The sequence below is a fragment of the Cydia fagiglandana genome, chromosome 18 (assembly GCF_963556715.1).
Source record: "Cydia fagiglandana chromosome 18, ilCydFagi1.1, whole genome shotgun sequence".
Classification (NCBI taxonomy): Eukaryota; Metazoa; Arthropoda; class Insecta; order Lepidoptera; family Tortricidae; genus Cydia; species Cydia fagiglandana.
Genome location: NC_085949.1, coordinates 11,864,201 through 11,886,047, shown reverse-complemented (window position 1 = coordinate 11,886,047; position 21,847 = coordinate 11,864,201). Strand labels below are relative to the sequence as shown.

The window sequence follows — 21,847 nt, the reverse complement described above, 5'->3', positions numbered from 1 at the left end:
TCCCTTCATTTATGCCGTAAAGCGTGGAACATAGGAGATAATGATAATATTTTGAATTCGTCGCGTTTTTCAGGTTTAATTTCTAAAATATCGATTTTGGGGGAAAAAAGGTGGGAACCAAAATTGTTCAGAATTTGATTCTCTACAAGTTTAGTCCTCTTCATTTATGTCGTAAAGTTGAAAATAAACGAGATGTTGAAAATATTTTGAATTTGTCGCTTTTTTCAAATTTTATTTCCAAACTATCAATCCTAGAAGAAAAATTGTGAGGACCAAATTTGTAGAGAATCAAATTTTTTAAAATTTTTGCCCTTACGGTTTTACTGTAAAATCAAAAATGACTGAGTTATTCAAGAAAAACTGTTTTTCGAATATACACAGGACCCTGATTCAGTCTACTTTTTGAATTTACACTCCCAGTGATTCCCCCGAGGGACGTACGAAAAAAAAATCCAAGAACTGATTATTCACGGGAAGGGTCGGTTTTTTGGATATAATGATTGGACTAACTTGTAGAGAATCAAATTTCCTACAATTTTTTTCCTTACGGTTTTACTGTAAAATCAAAAATGGCCGAGTTATTGAAGAAAAACCGTTTTTTTTGGAAAAATATCATTTTTCGAATATACGCAGGAGCCTGATTCAGCCTACTTTTTGAATTTACACTCCCAGTGACCCCCCCCCGAGGGACCTACGAAAAAAAAATCCAAGAACTAATTATTCACGGGTAGGGTCGGTTTTTTGGATATAATGACTGTACTATATCGGGCGGATCCGGACGACCTTATGTCTTTGAAATATGGTTCACGATTAATAACGAGGGTACTGCCTAGTCAGCCTGTAGGCTCGATTTATGGGTTGGTCAGCCAGTCGTGACAGTTACATAGTTGGATGTACACGTATATACAGTTACTACAATTAGTCAACTGCGTTCGTGTTGTATATTTGCTGACCGCCTAAAATTTAGTGTCCTATCGTATCCGGATTTTGTCGGATAACGGAAGCATTTTTATGCCGTAACCAAAAGTTCGGTCGGTTACTACAAAAATTACCTCTTTAAAATAGTTTTATAGCTTAGCCTTTATTACATTACATTAGATATGGTCATTTTTTGCTTATTTTCTTGAATTACTTCTAAACTGTTTATCCTAAAATTATAAAAAAATATATATTAGTGATTCTTACAATGAGCTCTTTCATTTGATATGTAACACGATATAGTTTGAAAAACTTTATTTTTTAATTTTATAATTAACCCGGCTAAAGTGGCCTCCATATTTAAAATTCATTTGTTTACGTTACATGGCAGTCTTTGGGTCACAAACTTACATATGTGTACGTGTTCGTGAGATACAGCCTGGTGACAGACGGACGGACGGACGGACAGCGAAGTCTTAGTAATTAGGGTCCCGTTTTACCCATTGGGTACGAAATCCTAAAAACGGCATCTCCCCATATTACACCATTAATGATCTTCAATAGACGAATGACCAATGACGGTGGTCGGTAGGCACGCTGCTTTTAATTTGGGGTTTACTTTGAGCCTCAGCCTCAAAAAGAGGACTACATTTTAGTGACAAGTGTAGAATAAGGGTCATCATCATCACAGGCATTTCCGTCTATTGCAGACGATTTATGCATTGTTGTTTAGACAACGGGTAGGGTAGTATCCTAATTACAATTTTTTCCGAGGCATTTTTTAAAAACGTCAATAGTATGCCGTGATAACATGTTAAACTTAAAACTATTAAGTTATTTAGTTCGTTCAAGAACTAAAAAGAAAATTTAGTCTACACCTTTATCAAGAGTGAACAGGCACCTTCTGGGCGAGCTCGCTCCATCGTAGGCCACGTCTACGCCTCGGCTAGTCTGTGGCCATGAGTAAGCCCATTCATAATAATAAAAAAAAAACACACTCCACTGAAAGTCATTTTGAATCTTGGTGCCATATATGTCGCAGTAAGATAGATATAGCCGTTATATAGTTATAACCCTAGGGATATACATAATTATATGACGTAACGTAACATAGTTATACGAAAGCGATTCATTACTATCTTACTAGGTATATAACTATAATACGGCTTTAGTTTAGTGATATAGTTATATTACTGGATTAAGTTTAGTGAAATAATTGTAAGTAGGAGTGCAGCGGTGCGGCGGAGGTATAGTTATATCCCTAGGGATATAGTTATATGCCGTATAGTACGTAACAACGTATTATAATCATATTCCTAGTAAGATAGTAATTGTAGGTATTAGGAGTGCGGCAGTGCGGCGGAGGTTTAGTTATATCCCTTAGGGATATAGTTATATGTATATGCCGTATTATAATCATATTCCTAGTAAGATAACTATTATATATATTTTTATGCTGCTATTTTTAAGGCTTTATGAGACATTGCGATCGATTCACGATAGCTGGCGCGAGATTTGACAGAATTTCAATGAAAATAGCTGTCACTCAGTAGAAATCTCGCGCCAGCTTTCGTGAATCGACCTGTACTTTTACTTAATATTGCTAAAAAGTATTATACGGCATATAACTATATCCCTAGGGATATAACTATACCTCCGCCGCACCGCTGCACTCCTACCTACAATTATTTCACTAAACTTAATCCAGTAATATAACTATATCACTAAACTAAAGCCGTATTATAGTTATATACCTAGTAAGATAGTAATGAAACGCTTTCATATAACTATGTTACGTCATATAATTATATCCCTAGGGTTATAACTATATAACGGCTTTATCTATCTTACTGCGACATATACATATAATTCCCCCCCGTTACTGATTAACTTGGATTGTTTACTCGCATTTTGTCTACTGCTTAGTCAGTCCGCAAAGCCTCTGGCGTGAGATCACCAAGAACAATGACTCATCTAACTATGGGATTCCGCCGGTTAGCCTTGCTCATAATATTTGTAATTGGATCAAGATAAGTTTGAGTCTATCCTCTTGCCGCCCACCATACAAAATTATAGCCAAGGAATTTAGAATCTTGTTGTATTTTCAATTGGGTTGAATTTCATTTGTTCGAAAATTTTACGAGATAAATGAAATGCTACCTACTTTGTTTTTAATTAAGGTTGACATTCCATCGAAACTGAGTGTACATCCTAATGTACATTGGGCGGCACGAGGCTATATACCGTCTGAGTCGGGCCTGGAAATTCGGAGTTTTTTTTGTATATAGTCCCAGTACAATAGATGCATGAGATTTGAGCTTGTGACTAACGTCGGCTTGTTGCACACTATAGGCTTTTGAGCACTGCGGGCCTACCGCGAAGCACGTTCGACGTGTAGCCTCCCTGTCGCACTCGCGTACGATTTTACAAGTGCGACAGAGAGGCAACACGTCGAACATGGTTCGCGGAAGGCCCTCTGCATCGGGCTAGCAGGCGTTCCGACCTGGCCCGGACTGGTAAAAGTGACAGAAACTCAACTTGACTCTCTTTCTATTGAGGCCGGGGTCGTTTTCACCCGCCGCCCGCGGCCGACACCGCGTGCGGCGTCCCCCCGAAAACGACCACTCCCGAGCATTCCCGAACAAACCATTCGACGCCGCGGGCGGCGGGCCGCTGTCGGCCGCGGGCGGCGGGTGAAAACGACCCCGGCCTTACTTACGTCGATCAAAAGTAAATTTAAGTCCACTTGTGCTGTTATTATTTTTAAATAGAAAACTTTAGTCAGACTCGTAATTATATTATATTAACGTGTTAACTATGTCAAATCGGGCCTTCCCATTCCCACTACCAATTCCATTTGATTTTTTGGGGGTAATTCCCGTATCGGAAATTATCCGTAATTTCGAAGTATTCGGAATCACGTAAATATATCTCATTGTGCTTTCATTAGGGCTCCTAAAACCTATCAATCTATCTAGACCTGAATTAGCGTCTGATAGGGGTTTTTATTGCAATGTGCTTTTCTTAGGGCTTCTAAAACCTATCAATCTATTTAGACCTAAATGCTTAGCGTCAGATGGTTTTTATTGCTCCATCACGCCTAGACTTTGATGAATGACGTCACCAGGCTATCGAGGTTGACTCTTAGGGTTGACTCATTTGATCTTGAGATGCTAGGGGACGTTTTTTTCTGGTAAATATTTATGAACAGTTAACGGCTTTCATAATATGACGTGAATGGCAGCCGTTTTTTTATTGTTAAACAAAATATTCTCCCGACTACGAGTGTTTTTATGAAAACAACCTCCTCAAGTCGGTTAAAATTTTAACCTACGTCATCTGCGTGGTAAAAACGAATATACTGACAGCCCATTTCCCAAAATCGGCTCAGTAGTTTTGACGCTACTGTGGAACGCCGGTGCAAACATGTATCTATTTACTTACGTATTATATAACTTCAAAAACAAACAAAACAAATTAAACTTGAAAGCATTGTCGTGTTACGAGGTTTAGAATAGACTGAGCAGTCAGATTTAAACAGATAAGTCTTATTGAAATGGGTTTTGTGAAAAAAGTTACTGACACAGATACTGGAATAAACAGTACTTATAAATATTGAAATTGGCTAAAGCTGTGGTAAAGTGTATCATGCATTTTAAATCCTGTATTTCACTGAACACCTTCAGGTTAAACTACTTATAAAACATTTTGTAAAGTTAAGATGAGGTTTGCCAAGGCAAGATATGTATATTAAATTAAATAAATATTAGAGGATTTAGGGATCAACCTAGCCCCAAACTAAGCAAAGCTGTAACGTAAAAAAAACCGGGCAAGTGCGAGTCGGACTCGCTCACGTCACGAAGGGTTCCGTACCATAATGCAAAAAAAAAACAAAAAAAAGCAAAAAAAAACGGTCACCCATCCAAGTACTGACCACTCCCGACGTTGCTTAACTTTGGTCAAAAATCACATTTGTTGTATGGGAGCCTCGTTTAAATATTTATTTAATTATGTTTTTAGTATTTGTTGTTATAGCGGCAACAGTAATACATCATCTGTGAAAATTTCAACTGTCTAGCTATCACGGTTCGTGAGATACAGCCTGGTGACAGACGGACGGACGGACGGACGGACAGCGAAGTCTTAGTAATAGGGTCCCGTTTTACCCTTTGGGTACGGAACCCTAAAAAAAGAAAGCGATCAATAAGTATCAGTGACGTTGTTGGCGTCTTGCATAATACTTACATCCAAACATTATGGATTAGGTACCCTTGTCTATACAACGACCACAAAAATAGTTATTTGTACAACAAGAAAGATTGATTATTCTTCGAGTGCTTATTTTGAGTCCCGTGCAAGCGAAAGATTCTATAATAGAATTATATAATAGCAAAATACGATTTTGCTCACTGTTTTTAAGTAGCAAAGTACCCTTGTTCGAGGTGCACGTTAATGTTGCATTCTCAAGAATCCCGGCGTTCTCAAGTTACTTAATAAATCTGACATTAATGAAATTATCTTGTCAGAGTTTCTTTTACAACCTCGTTATGAAAATGTAACAGCCGATGTCGGAAATTTTCAATTGCCCACTTGACCCTCATTAAACTTGATGCTTATTGGTTGGAAGGCATCGTCCACTTGCAATTTGGAAGAATTGAGTTACTTTTGCCAAAAAAAACGAAGTACATTATGACATCATCCCAAATACATGAATCGCTCATCTTAATGAGGCTAAAAAGCCATAGATATGGCATTGTTCTAACTGTTAGGAACCTAAAGAAAACCCTTATTCTTGAAACTGTTAAATTTTGACTCTTTCGAATAACACAAATGTCAAAATGACAGATAGGGACAAACGATTATCAACGGCTTGTTAGAGTAGACAGACATTTATGAAATACGCTAGAGCCACACCAAGAATAGTCTGCAGTGGATTTGATAGCCCACGCAGTGAAAGTGTTATTTTAAACGGGAAACTTCTATGAAATTATGACGTATAAATGACACTTGCACTGCGTGAGCTATCAAATCCGCTGCAGACTTTATTTGTTCCGACATGCAAATCTGTGGTTTGTCTTCTATTATTTGGCAAATTGATACGTTTTTAAGCTTTGTGCGTTTGTCCTCATTTTAATAAGCTTAATCCTTAAAGTAAAATGCACATACTAATTAAAATGAGACTACTAAATATCATTAAAGAGCGAATGGTATAATCTGAATATGAACAGTGAATAATTTTTCATGGTTGGCTTGTGAAAGTGTGCAATTGTGCATAACAAATTAGCAGAGTCCCAGCCTCGTTTATACTGAACGTTAACAGCAATTAACTGACCATCGGTGGACATTATTGTTATAGCAATAAGGTTTACGAATTGTAAGTTAACTATGTGGACGATTATACTAAGCAGTTCCAAGTTACGGTATTACGACCGACCTCCCGCGCCATGTATTAACTATTATACAAGTTTGTATAATATATGTGACGTTCCACGGTAAAAGGTACCTTATGGCAGCTGGCACTAACGTCACATAGCGCCGCAATAATATTGGAGCGGCGTTAATAATAGCGTAAGCGCCAACCGCCATAAGACACCCTTACCCGTTGGACGTCACATATCTACTGACATGTTACGTTTTCAGACAGAAAACACCACATTTCTGGTTGTGGATAAAGTTGGTTTTTTATATCCGGATATTTATTTTTAGATTGGATTAAACGTAACGCATAGCCCTCTGTATTTTTTAAAATATAAGGGGCCCACCGATTACCAGTTTGCCGGACGATATCAGCCTGTCAGTTATTCGCAAAAGGTGACAGTTCCAAACAACTGCCAGGCTGATATCGTCCGGCAAACTGGTAATCCGTGGGCCCTTAATTCAAAGAGCCAATAACCGCTTTGTGGGGTCACCTGTCGTACCGCTTAACCAAACCCAAATTGTTTATCCAACAAAACCTTTTTAAAAGCCCTCTGAAAAGCTAGCCCTTTGTATTTTTAAAAATGTAAGGGGCCCACCGATTACCAGTTTGCCGGACGATATCAGCCTGTCAGTTATTCGCAAAAGGTGACAGTTCCAAACAACCGACACCGACAGGCTGATATCGTCCGGCAAACTGGTAATCCGTGGGCCCTTAATTCCAAGAGCCAATAACCGCTTTGTGGGGTCACCTGTCGTACCGCTTAACCAAACCCAAATTGTTTATCCAACACAACCTTTTTAAAAGCCCTCTGAAAAGTTATTTCCGCGGAAAAATTTCATTTCCGGTACCTACGTTTTATTAATAACTTCCGTAAAGAGAGAGAATAATAATAATGTTTCATGAAAAAATAAGGAATAGAAGGCATTGGAATAACTTTTGACGTAAGTACATCCTTATATAATCCCTACTCAAAGTCCGCAAGTTTCGGCCGTAATGTATCAAGGAAGTTAATTTTGACTATACCTTGATAGTCTCACTTAAATTATCTAATATGTTAAGATTTTCGGAGGCTTTGAGGCACTCCACTAGTAAAAAATTTCAAGCATGGAATTTACGGCCTAAACCTAGTTACAGATCAGGTCCTAATAGCATTATTCGTGAACTTTATGTGTTAAATATAGGTTAGGTTACGCAATAGGTACCTAACCAATGATTATTTTCATTAGTCTACTGCAGTGGTCCACAAAGTTGACTGCTGGGCTCTGACCCACCTAATAAAAACTGCCAAATTCGAGATCCACCTTTTGGCCCTCTTAAAAAGGGGGTATGAAATATTATTAGTGACTCTCAGATACCCTAAACAGTTTGAGGGTCCACTCAATATTCGCTCGCAACGTGCTCGTAACCCACCAATGGGTCGCGCCCATAGTTTGGGCAATGCTGGTCTATCTATAGTTCCTATCCAGTGACTTCCAAAGTTAAAGATATAAATAAAAATGCAGTCGCCACAAAAAAAAAGACTTAACGAGATGATCCTGCTGAATGGATTCTCTTGTAATCCCATTCAAGAGCTTCGTCATTTTAAATCTCCGCAGCGCCTAAACAATATTCCCTTTGCAAACCGAACCGAATACCTGCCTCAGATAAATTTTCTTATCTGCCTCTATATCGCTCGAATATGCATAGAGCTTTCGATTTTCGATGTTCGCGGTAGGCCTTCTCTGTGTACAGTCAGCATCAATAACAGTTGATAAAACAATACGCCAAAAGTATCTGCCACCCTGGAATATTTTCCAAATAGAGTTATATAATATCTTCAGAAGTATTTATTTAGTAAGTACTCTGTTCAGGCGGCACCAGGTTTGACCTTCCTCCGAAAATCTGGTGCCGCCTGAACGGGCTGAGAACCGGGCATGGCCTCTGCAATTCAGCCGCTCACAAATAGGGATGGACGGCTTCCCCACTTTGCAATTGCAAATGCGGAGAGGAAGAGCAGACCACTGAACATATCTTCCAACGCTGACCTGAACACCGTGACACCTGACTTGATTGCTTAGCTTGGCAACCTCAAGGCTACACTCTGAATACCCTCAATATATATATAATTTCTATGCGATTAAAAAAAGCGGCCAAGTGCGAGTCGGACTCGCCCATGAAGGGTTCCGTACCAGTGAGTAACATAATAAAATTGCGGTTTACGATTTATGACGTATTAAAAAAAACTACTTACCAGATCTCGCTCAAACCAATTTTCGGTGGAAATTTGCATGGTAATGTACATCATATATATTTTTTAGATTTATCATTCTCTTATTTTAGATGTTACAGGGGGGGGGGGGGAGGACACACATTTTACCACTTTGGAAGTGTCTCTCGCGCAAACTATTCAGTTTAGAAAAAAATGATAGTAGTAACCTCAATATCATTTTTGAAAACCTATCCATAGACACCCCACACGTATGGGTTTGATGAAAAATATTTTTTGAGTTTCAGTTCTAAGTATGGGAAACCCCCAAAATTTGTTGTTTTTTTTTCTATTTTTGTGTGAAAATCTTAAATATGAAATATAGTTTCGGAAAAAAGTGGCTGTGACATACACGGACAGACGGACAGACAGACAGACGGACAGACATGACGAATCTATAAGGGTTCCGTTTTTTGCCATTTGGCTACGGAACCCTAAAAAAGACTCTTGTAACACGTAATTGTGAGCTTTACGATGCTACTCTGGTACTTTTGACACCTACGATCGGTAAGCTACAGAATCCGCAGCGCTGTAGGTGTAGCTCAGCTCAACCTTTTCAACGTGTAAGCGCTTAATTAATCTTATAGCTCTCAGGACCGCTTCACTTCGAGTAGATTTTAAGTAAAGGGATAATGGGAGGGAGCTCTTAGGCCCAGACCCGGACCAATTATTTGTATGTACCTAATTTACAGAAATTGTTGTGTTGGTAGGAACTCCAGTCTTTTGAGTCTACATTTTAAAAACTACTCTTTTGTACTAGACTTTTCTTCCTCGCGTTATCCCGGCATTTTTGCCACGGCTCATGGCCAACTTGCTGCTGCATGGGCTTGACAACTAATCCCAAGAATTGACGTAGGCACTAGTTTTTACGAAAGCGACTGCCATCTGACCTTCCAACCCAAAGGGGAAACAAGGCCTTATTGGGATTGGTTCGGTTTCCTCACGATGTTTTCCTTCACCGAAAAGCAACTGGTAAATATCAAATGATATTTCGTAAATAAGTTACGAAAAACTCATTGGTACGAGCCGGAGTTTGAACACGCGACCTCCGAATTGAAAGTCGCACGCTCTTACCGCTAGGCCACCAGCGCTTTTTACGAGACTGCGCTACATTAATTTTTATTTATTTATTTATTACTATTTGGAGATCTAACAGCTGTTAACATGTCTATATGTCATATAAATGTTATACAAAAAGCCAATTACAGGTTGAGAAAAAACATATAATACATAAATTCAAATAATACAAAAATAATCCTTAAACTATTTTTTTAAATTGAGGAAGAGATGTATAATATGCCTAAAATCCGCATGTATTAGTGAAAAATACTTTATCTCTAGTAAAATATATGTTAAGAACAACTAATATGTTACGAAGGTATTCTAAATCACAGTGCCAAAGGTAACCTTAATGATTTCTTAATAGAACTTGTCTAAAACAAACCTACCATTAGACTAAGATAGTCACGTAAGTTGGAAGCTCGTTTGCTCCTAATGATCCGTTTCAAGTGTTTACATATATGTATGTATGTGCATGTATTGCGCATACAAATGATGACACTTAAGTTGATTATTAATATTTTATACCTTATTGCAATTAGCATAAGGTCTACACATAGTCGTGCATTTGATTTCCATTTAATTACATATCAATACGATGGTGGTGTTTACCGCGCGTATTTGTATTATCTATGTAGATTTAAGACCAAGCAAATGGACGCGGAGTTATTAAATTTGACAATTTAGATAAGTGCACACTTTAATTATACCGACAATTACGCTTGTTAATTTTGATAGTATGTAGTTCACAGTTTTCAGTCGGTACAAATACACACACATGACATGATATAATATAACATATCATGTCGGGTTTTACAGTTCAAGTAAATATGAAAATTGGAAATATTAAATTATGGATTGGAGTGATTTACATTTTGATGCTATGACTATCATATTATATCAGAATTAAGATTAAAAGTATCTAGACACGCGGCAGCGTGTCAAGCCAAGTTCAAGCAAAGGAACTGGCTAGCCAGCGCCGAGTGTAATATTACACGAACCACTTGGTGCCACTTTTGACCCTTCTATAACTCAAAACATCTTTGACGTAAACACATAAAACTACGTGTGTTTAATTATATCCATAAGGATATCTAGAAGCCCAAATTTCATGAAGCTAGCTCAAACGGTTATAAAGGTATGAAGGTCAAAAAGTCGTAAATTTTAAGACTGACTTATGACTTATAGTACCTAAACCTAACCTACTTCCAGATGACCTAGAAGGATGAAATTTGGAATCCAGCTTGGTTATTGTGTGTAACCGTAGGAAAAAATCTAAAAATAAAATAAAGTTAAAAAATAGGGGGGGGTCCCCATACAAAAAAACCACTTTTTATTGGGTCTGACATATAAGTACCTAAACCTAACCTACTTCCAGATGACCTAGAAGGATGAAATTTGGAATCCAGCTCGGTTATTGTGTGTAACCGTAGGAAAAAATCTAAAAATAAAATAAAGTTTAAAAATAGGGGGGGTCCCCATACAAAAAAACCATTTTTTATTGGGACTGACATATAAGTACCTAAACTTAACCTACTTCCAGATGACCTAGAAGGATGAAATTTGGAATCCAGCTCGGTTATTGTGTGTAAGCGTAGGAAATAATCTAAAAATAAAAAAAAGTTAAAAAATAGGGGGGATCCCCATACAAAAAAATATTTTTTTATTGTAGCGTTGGAACCGTTACAAGCAGATATTTGAAACTACCCCAATATATGTATTATTATATTTGCTATATTAAAATAAAGTTTAGTCAAAAAATAAGTGGTGTCCCCATACAAAAAACTTGTAATACGCTCTAAACAACCGACCAACGGTGTGTCGTCGGCGGCGCGCGGCACCACAATAATTATACAAAGAACAGAAGTAAAAACCATACAGCGGAAACACAAGAAAAAACATTAAATCTCAATACCTGCCTAGTTTTCTTTACAAAAAGTATTGATATCCCACCAAAAACATAAATGTAAAAAAGGAGAGCCAAGTTCAATACAAAAATTATGCTTGGCTGTGGGGCTCGCCGCAAAAAGAATGGAGATCTAAATGAGTGCCACTGCCAAGTTCTATGCAAAATCCAAATATGTATTTATAGGAACAAAATAACATTATAACAAGTATTAAACTCTATTTCTTTGCTTTATTGGATACCTATAACAATTGCTGTTATTTAAAAAAATGTGAGATCTTAAAGTAGGTTAGATTTGGCTTGGCCAGGTTTTATCAGAATTACAATATATATAAAATGATTGATATAATGAAAACTGGCCAAGTCAAATCTAACCTACTTTAAGATCTCACATTTTTTTAAATAACAGCAATTGTTATAGGTATCCAATAAAGCAAAGAAATAGAGTTTAATACTTGTTATAATGTTATTTTGTTCCTATAAATACATATTTGGATTTTGCATAGAACTTGGCAGTGGCACTCATTTAGATCTCCATTCTTTTTGCGGCGAGCCCCACAGCCAAGCATAATTTTTGTATTGAACTTGGCTCTCCTTTTTTACATTTATGTTTTTGGTGGGATCTTTTCTTACAAAAAACAATTTTTTTTTCACAAGTAAAAGAATTAGTTAAAGCGTTCATGTTTTGTTTGTTACATTTTCTGTTACAGTATAAACTCATGTATAATTTTACATCTGCTTAAGTTAGACCCTCTTTACTTTACGGCCTCCATGTTTTTCAAAGAAACCTTTTATTTCTATAGTCTCCTTAGAAAAGGTCATATCTAAGGTCGTAAAGTTCACAACGTAAAGGAAAATTAGGAGTAAATATAAAAATACGTAGGATATGATCATTAAAATTGTAATTTATTATGAAATAAATCTAAACCTAAAATACTGTTTTTCATAGACGAGAGTTGCAGTTCCCACGCCATATGTTACAGGCAGCATCCCATAGACTTAATTGTGAAGCATCTGAAACTAAACAAGTTAAAGTTTCAACGCGGGCGGGGCCGTGGTGGGGCCTTGCGCGCGCCGATCGATCCCCAGCCCGGCCCGTCAGGGGCAAATCCCAACATCAGATAGCTTAGCGATGTTTCGCCACCAAAAACCTAACGACTCTCTTCGTTAACTTGTTGGCTTTCGATCTAAAGCCCGATTATAATGTAATATGATTTATTACAGTTACAGAATTTATTTATAATTTAGGAGCATAACAAAAAGTTACAAGATTTATGAACTTGCGTTTCATTCAGGGTTTCCATTCATCATGTGTTAGGCGTTGAGCTTATGGCACGCTGCCGTTAACGGCAGTAAATTATGGTGTAACAAAGTTGCGCTGTTTTTCTTTCAAATCGTTTTAACCCTCCAATCGTGAATGTTATGAAAGAAAACCGCAAAAGCTCGGAGGTTCTGAGTAAATCGAATCGAAAATTTTGTTAAAAGATAACAAAATTAAATCTCTTTAACCTTAGCAAAATCATGAAACGACTGAAAAGTTGTAAATTCGGTAATTCGTTTCAATGTCTAAAACTTTGTAACTTCGTTTATATCCCTAACACAGTAAAATACCAACTTATCTCTCTGGTGAATATAACTTTAACAAAAATTAATTTTCTATTATTTTTAGTAAGTGGAAATAGTTGTAGGTCTCTATTATAAAAGAAAACTTGACAATCACATCAAACGCAGCAAAATCAAACAAACTTAGAAATCCCCAGTTGAAACCTTTTTAAACAGTTCAGTCTCCAGACGTCCACAAAATGGTACTGCATTGGAGATAAAGAATAGCGGCTGCACACACTGGTGGACTAACTTTTGCAAAAAGGAAAACAAATATGAAACTTAGGAAACTAAAAAGGAAACAAAGTAAATTGCAACTCAAGACGTAGTAAGTTCTGGTATAGTGGAGTTTGGTGCAGTGAAGTATCTTTATTTTGCTATTCAGCAGGTCATCTCAGAAATCCCCGAACTTTTTAACAACCAAAAGTAAAGATAGGAAACCAGCCCGTAGTCTCCTGATTGCTACCTAATGGCCATCTATAGAATACCTTATTTTTTATTTGCGTGAAGAAATATCAACTCTTTAAGTAGCTAATATATTCTCCTATAAATAAAGGCAAAGGCTAACGACAGTAAATAAAGCTGGAGACCTGTAGAGCCTCTCTTGAAGCCTTTATCAAATACTTGAGCCCCAGACGCCAGAAGATGGCACTCCACTCAATGGCCGCCCGGCTAGACTTATTTTGGAGTCTTGGCATTTCTTAAGAATTTAAAAGCAACAAACGTTAACAATGACAATATGTATGGACAATAGTTATTTGTTTTACAAGTTGTTGTTTAACCGCTCGTGCTAATATTGATACCCTAGCAAGCGAAAGATAAAAATTGAATCACGAGCGTAGCGAGTGGTTCGAAAAATGGAATCTTGAGCGTAGCGAGGGTTTCAAAGCACGAGGGTTAAACAAAATTTGCCCCCGAATGAAACACAAATTTTTTCACCACACCAACCCGAAGCAAATATTAAATGTAAAATATCAAACAAAATCAAACCAAATCAATTCCAAATGAATGTTATTAAATATTTATCATCCAAAATCATTATTTAAAAGTCAATTCTACCAGCAAACATAAGAAAACAACTCAAAATTTGCATTTCATTACTTTGCCTCACATGTAGATAAAATGCAACTTTGCTATTCGTTTTTGAAGTGCAAAGTAATTCTTTCCGAGCTGGTGTGGTGAAAATAAATATAAAATTCGAAAGTTCAGACATAGCGCTCGGGGAAGTTAGTAGAGAGAGTCATTCTTAATACATATTCAATCCTCTGTAATATTGATAATCCTTAATTTCTTTATGTAAAAAAATAAGCAGATTCTTATTGCGTTCTGCAGGTTCTATTGATTAGGTACTACCAAAAAGAATAGATAGTAAAGAGGGGTCCTGTCAAAGTAAATTTTGTAGTCACGGTACATTTACTGCCATCTATCGACACACGATTAAAACTTAAAATAAAATTGAAAATGTATAAATGAATTAAAATATGTTTACGGATATATGATTATTAATTTTTATTGTTCCACAATGACCCATGTTCTTTCACTGATACGTGTTAAAATTGTTAAATATCAAACAGTGTCGCCAACGCCATCTAAACGACAATAGGCCAAAGGTATATGGCGCCATCTATTCGACAGTGACTTTTGCTTGACATCCGAGGCACGTTTTTTTCTTAGACTTTATTTATCTTATACGGAGTTATATATATCTCTGGTACTACATACTACTACTGGACAAATCATGTATTAAAAACGCTTTTTCTTTTTAGCTCCGCGAAATCATGATATAATCTCCTTAGTTCGCGTAACGCGGTGATATTATTTAAAAAAATCTATTTTGGAAGTACCTAACATAAAATATTGCTCCCTGTACATGAGTGACTCGCATTTTATCAGCAAAATTGATGTAAGCAAACATCAAAAATTGGCGTTAAAAAAGACGAGTTGCATGCCTAACTAACATTTGCAACCTCTGCCATAGACTAAAAGTGACTACAACCTGCATAAATATTCAAAAGGCCGTGCCGTGTAGCCATGCCATTGCATGTTACATTATCTCTGTAAACTGACCATTTGGAAACCTTATTGCAACGACATAAGAACTATCACTGGTCAATTAGACTTATTTCAGGTCTAACCCTTGTTTTGGTTTTCAGTTGTTTTCTTTATGCATTCTCCCTTTCTAAAGCCTTGGCTCGTAGCTCGTAAGGTAATTTTATTTCATTTTTAATAACGTTTTCATATTTGCCATGTTAAAGAGGGCTTAACGAATTGGAACGGAATAACAGTTTAGTTGGATTTCCTTTTTCGTATAAAATACGAAAATAAGGCTGATACGGCTAATAAATCGGCCTTTGCAAATGTTAGGAATCTTTTTTTCCTTTTATTTATTTTTACCGTTCACTGAATGTTGGAGTATTTTCTCTTCGTTTGATCTTTTTGTAAATCAAGATCTGTAATAGTAAGAGGCCGAGTTAAGGATTACCAATTTCTTTTACTGATCAAAAGTCGAGGTAGACTTTTTACTGTATGATTTTTTTAAATACCTATATTTGGAGTTTTCTTCGTCGTATCTTGATAATAAGTGAATACAACACGTCTTTACATAGTTCCAATTACGTATTTGCTTTTATGGATTGATTGAAATTATTCGTAAGGAGTAGAATATTTAATTGGGGTAAAATCAGTTTCCCTAATTTTCTGAAACCAAAACTTAGCAACCGAAATATCGTGGATACAAACCTCGGTTTAGAGCAGAAAAAGTCATTCTAAAGAAAAATTATAAGGTAAGGATCCATGTTATAGTTGTCAATTATTAATATGTATTATTATTATACACAGACAAGAGGAGTCGGGCCTGATGAGCGGTTGACTTATAAATATTTCGTTATAATGTCAAATCGAGTTAATAACTATTAGTGTTAAATTTATTTATCAAATTAAGGCATATCATATCCCGAATACAATCTAAAACCGCCTACTTTCACGCGAAGCATTTTCTTTAACAATTCCCACGTTACCATAAAGAACTTTATCGGGTTTTATCAACATCGTTATTAATAAACGTTAATATTTTTTATCGTGTAGCCGTTGCGTTTTTAATCATAACAGTGGGGCCGATTCTGTTTTACGAATTTTATATGGTTTCTTGTTTTAATATGACCCTGAGTCGTCTTAAACATGCCAAAAGAGACTAGACATAGGGGGTCTAGCCAAGATGTCATGATGACATGGACAAACGCCAAACGAAAACAAAAAATGTTTCTGGACGACAGATGATACGAAGAGTCACATGACAATTTCCTAAAGTTTCGATTGGCGTTGTCTTTCAACGATTGTCATCTCGATTAGCCTCTCTGATTGCATTTCGCTAGCACCAGTCAGCGTTAGCGACTCACGCTAAACGGATTTGGTATCTCGTTCGAAGTTGGTGCGCGTGGTCAAGGTTGTATCAGAACAAGATGAACGCCTTATCAAATTGTTGATACAGAATCTGCCTCAGTATGCGAGCAGAGCCGTGGGAACGAGTGAAAAAGCCTTCGTGGCAAATAAAGCCGTAAATACACGACACGACAGCTTATTTGTAGCGACAACAAAAGGTTTCGGTTTCCGATTTAGCGCCAAGGAGTGGATTCGAACTTGTATATTTTGGACATATAACATTTCTATTAATGTTGATTATGATATATTGTTTGGGTATATTGGGTAATGCGGTTCAGCAGTAGACATCTTATGGCTGAGATGACGATGATGATGATGATCATGGTTTTTGTTATTCATTGCGTATTGTTTTAGTTAAAATGTTTTACTAGGCCGTTTGGTTAATAGTCCACCCTAAAACTATATCAACAATGTATTGGCTGCGTGCGGTGCGAGCGCAACATCAGAATATTCACATCATAATGACTTGCTATATTTTTATTTCTGAACGCTGCCTCAACTTTCAAGTTCGCTTTAACATTCTCCTTTGTTTTAACGGCCATGCTCGTTTCCTTTATAGTTGGCTAAACAATGTTCACAACGAGGCCCGTTAGCGCTCGCGATTACCTAATATGCTTTAATATACTAACACTTAGCTGACCATTGGTCGACCTTATGGCGTTGAAAAAAGGTTCATGATTGTCTGTTCCTAGTTTTAGCTCGAAATTCAAGTGGAATAGGCGGGTAATATAGAGGACTCTGTTTTGTTGTCATTTGCGGAAGCGGATTATGTTGGCATGAATACCAGAATGGTCATTAGGTCCTAACGCTCTGTTAAATGTACGATGTACTAAAATGGCGTAGATGAAAAATATGTATTAATTAATAGGTTCGTTTATGGTCACAATTGAGCCTTTGTAAGGATGGATGTCCTTATGGGACTACTACTGAGCAATAATAAAAGATAGAGAGTCTAACTTTCTTCAAGATGCTACAAATGCTTGATATAAATATACTAGATAACTACGCACACGGTAACCTCACGCCCCGTGATAAACAGTAACGTAGTTAGAGTTAGACCAAGAAAAGTCTACAGCGATTTTGATAGCCCACGCAGTGCAAATGTTTAAAATAAAACGTCAATCTTCTGTTACGTCAATTATGACGTATAAATAACACTTGCACTGTGTGGGCAATATAAATCGCTGCAGACTTCTCTTGGTTTAACTCTACGCTCTTATGCCTTTTGAAATAAGATTGTGTCAGAAATTTTGAGGGCTGCATTGGTGCCAGATTTCTATAGGACAATTTATTATTCATTCCAATCGCATCGCTTTTACGTATATACCTTACGGTCATTCGAAATCTCTTCAATTATCCCCGTGCCGAGTTGCGAAATGGCTTTTCCTAAATAAGTACTTAAACCTCAAAAACCATTAGTATACTTATCCGGCCTTTAGGATCGAGACAAACACTGAATTATGTAGAGCGGACCGACATCACTTAACCCGGGTAACTTTAAATAATTTATTAGAACTTCTAAGCGCAACTAGGTCACGCTGACATAGATAGCGCTGTGATTGGGACCTCTGCCTCGCTCCTGAGCCATGCTCGCTAAATATTCATATGAACAAAAATGGACACGGTAATCAATAAACGGCAGGTTGACGACGACTGGTACCTGTTTTGTGTGAATTAGGCTAGCCCAACTTCTCAAGGAATCCTTTCAAACCTTTGATGTGAAGTAGAACCTCGGGAAGAGATTTTAATAGGGCATTATATATACTTACTGTATTAAAAAGAAATTATTTTACACCATGCATTAAATAAAGCACCAGATAATTATTAGAAAAACACAGATAGGAGTTATTTTTAAACACAAGTTCTATTTAATAAATCGAATAGAAATATAAAAAGTAGGTGAGTTGACCGCGACGTCACGATGTAATGTTTTATATAAATTCCATATTAGCAAATCGTTTTGACAGTTCTAGAAAAGTAACTGATTTGACTAGTAGGAAACTACCCTATTAACCCTTGTATCATTTAATAGTTTATAGAACTAACACTCGTCCATCCTGATGGCATGCACGTCCTCATATACACTTTTCTAAAAATATTTTTGTTTTAAATCGTCTTCTAAGCGTTTGTTTAGGAAGCAACCGGGAACACTATAAAATTAAAGAAAATATTTGGAATTAACCCTCGTATCTTTGAATAGTTTATTAGAAGTGTGGAGAGCGTAACTAGGTTACCGGGTAGCGCTGTGATTGGGACCTCTGCCAACTTCGTTATCCAAGGATATTTACTACCGAACCAAGAGCTTGTACAAATTGGTACCGGTACTTAGAAGCTCCACGTATTGATTTAATGTTCTTAAATCAATACGTGGAGCCTTTCTTTATTCTTCATTATCGCCCCAATGTTTTTCCGAACAGTTATGGGAACAGGTAATGGAAAACTGAATAAGTAATGAGATGATATTCATATTATGGGAGTTTCCTTGTCAACGCGGTATCGGAAATGGATTTTTCTGTTTTTATAATATTTCTTATAAATTGATTGATGATTTTATCACCCATCATCACTAAAAACATATATGCTAGGGATATATTATTATTATTAGTGAGTAACTTCCTTAAATGTATCGATTGTAGTCTATAAAAGTAAACTACGCACAGATTTTTACATTCAACTAGCTCGCGGATCCGCTTGCCGCCTGCTAGTGTATTGAGCATAGTCTAATAAAACATGGTCTTCTCTTCCCAGAGTGACACAAGCCTACGTCACAATAACATGGCCGCTATATATAGCGCTATCGCATATTATCATAGCGCTGTCGCACGATGACGTAGGCTTGTGTCAGTCAGGTGACCCAGAAAAGACGGGAAGACGGTATATTATAACCAGGCGGTATATTATTATACCATGGTATTGAGTGATTATACTCGAAACATTTGTATAGCTCACTAACAATACTTCACTCCTCATTTTGTATTGGAAATGGACCGCTAGGCACTGAAAGTGTTCAAAGGAAAACTACTGCTAGGGAAAAATCTCTAATAAATAATAATGTACCTACTAAAAGGGTTTCCATTCAGTTGACTCATCAAATTAAGGACGAGGTAACTGACCTTCTCTTTAAATATACATACGGTATTAGGCTAAATAAAACGCTACCCCACTGTTACTTGTCGTCAAATTGTCACTTGGAAATTACAGATGTAAGGTTATTATGTTGCCCCTACCCCTAACCGCACGCGATGTCCTTCATACATTAATTACATGACGATATTTACTGCCCGATTCGGACTTTAAGATACGTCAATTAATAGATCTAGAAACGATATGGATTAGATGTGTCAATGTCAAAAGTGACGTTTTTATTTAAAGAAACGTCACATTTGACATCGTGAATATATCTAATCCATATCGTTTCTAGATCTATTAATTGACGTATCTTAAAGTTCGAATCGGGCTATTAGAAATTATTTTAAGATAGGTATGTGCTTTTAATTACTTACTTCATTTCTATGCCTAGATTTTCAGACAGATAATTACCGAGAGAAAATAATTTTTACAATAAGTTTTTTTTTCCGCATTAAAAAATCGTAATAGTTCATATGCTTACTGAAAAAACAATGAACAAAAATTCTCGAATATAAAGATAACGGCGTGTTAGAATGACATTTTCCTACCTCTGCAGCTCTGTATTGAAGTTGTTACCTTACCGCGCCTCGTGATCTGAAAAACAAGAATACACAAAGCTCTAAGAGGGAAAAGTGGATGGGTGTTCCATAACGTTTCTATGCCTAGTTTTTGATACAATACACTTAAGTGTTTCATATTGTTTCGCTTTTTTGTGCTAAGCTTTAAAGTTCAACAATATGATTCTTAATAAAAACGTTAGACAAAATTTTTACAAATATCAGGTCTTTAGCAAAAGGTTTTGTGTTTAATCTCAGTCGTCGTAAAATTGTAAATTTCACGAGTATAAAGGTATAAGGGATGAGATTTTCCTACTCAGTCATTAGGTACCTTACTGCACGCGATGTCTGTCTCTCGTGAATTATACTAGGCTACCTACTATAATTATTATATGAAAGAAAAGTGTATTTTTGAGATACAATGTTCAAAGTTAGTCTTTTTAGGGTTCCGTACCCAAAGGGTAAAACGGGACCCTATTACTAAGACTTCGCTGTCCGTCCGTCCGTCCGTCCGTCCGTCCGTCCGTCCGTCCGTCCGTCCGTCTGTCACCAGGCTGTATCTCACGAACCGTGATAGCTAGAGAGTTGAAATTTTCACAGATGATGTATTTCTGTTGCCGCTATAACAACAAATACTAAAAACAGAATAAAATAAAGATTTAAATGGGGCTCTCATACAACAAACGTGATTTTTGACCAAAGTTAAGCAACGTCAGGAGTGGTCAGTACTTGGATGGGTGACCGTTTTTTTTGCTTTTTTTTTTGTTTTTTTTTTGCATTATGGTACGGAACCCTTCGTGCGCGAGTCCGACTCGCACTTGCCCGGTTTTTTCGGTATAGCGAGCAAGTACTGGAAAATTTCTAGTTTTCGCAAAACTTATATTATATGAACAAAGCTGTTGGAAAATAATGGGCCTTTTTGCAAATTTCTTTTTTGTTCAAGTCTTTACACGTATTATTATGAGATAAGGTTATTATTATCCCGTACTGCACGCGATGTCTTGTCTGCGAGAATATTGGATGGAAAAGTTGGAAGGGGAGGACGTCAGCGAACGTTCTTCGACCGAGAAATGAAAAAGGTCAGGTCAAGAGTGCTTTTAGCTAAAGATTATGGCTGAAGAAAGAAAGCATCGTTGTAATATAAAAATAATACTAACCCTCATCGGTATTCTTTTTCTTTTATATTCGCGTGGAAACTGGGTTGCCGGTGTCTCGGTTCTTTTTATTTGTGTATTAATGCTGGCTTCAGGGAATCTTTAGTCGCTTTATCGGCGACTTGTGCCCGGGTAATGGTGTGTAACATTTATGAAAGGTTGTTGACAATAACCTTTTCAAGCCTTTGTACGTTATCAATCGTGAATCTTATTTATACGGAGAATATGAAAATAGTAACGATTTTCAAGGAATAAACGAGTATGAGAAACTATACCTTTTGAAAGGTCAAACACAGGGTAGGTCTGTATAACCCGGCCGACTGTAACAGTAGATTCTGATCCCCAATTAAATTGGAAATGGATTAGATTGATGAAATTTCTAAGCAAACCTGTCGTAATCATAATAAATTTCGCAGATAA

The 21,847-nt window shown here is 36.8% G+C and overlaps 1 protein-coding gene across 5 annotated transcripts in view; it reads left to right on the top strand.

Moving 5' to 3' along the window:
• Nucleotides 1–21,847, top strand: part of LOC134673163 (synaptosomal-associated protein 25-like) — a 53,856-nt gene that overhangs the window by 6,427 nt on the left and 25,582 nt on the right. The gene's annotated exons all lie outside the window — the stretch shown is intronic.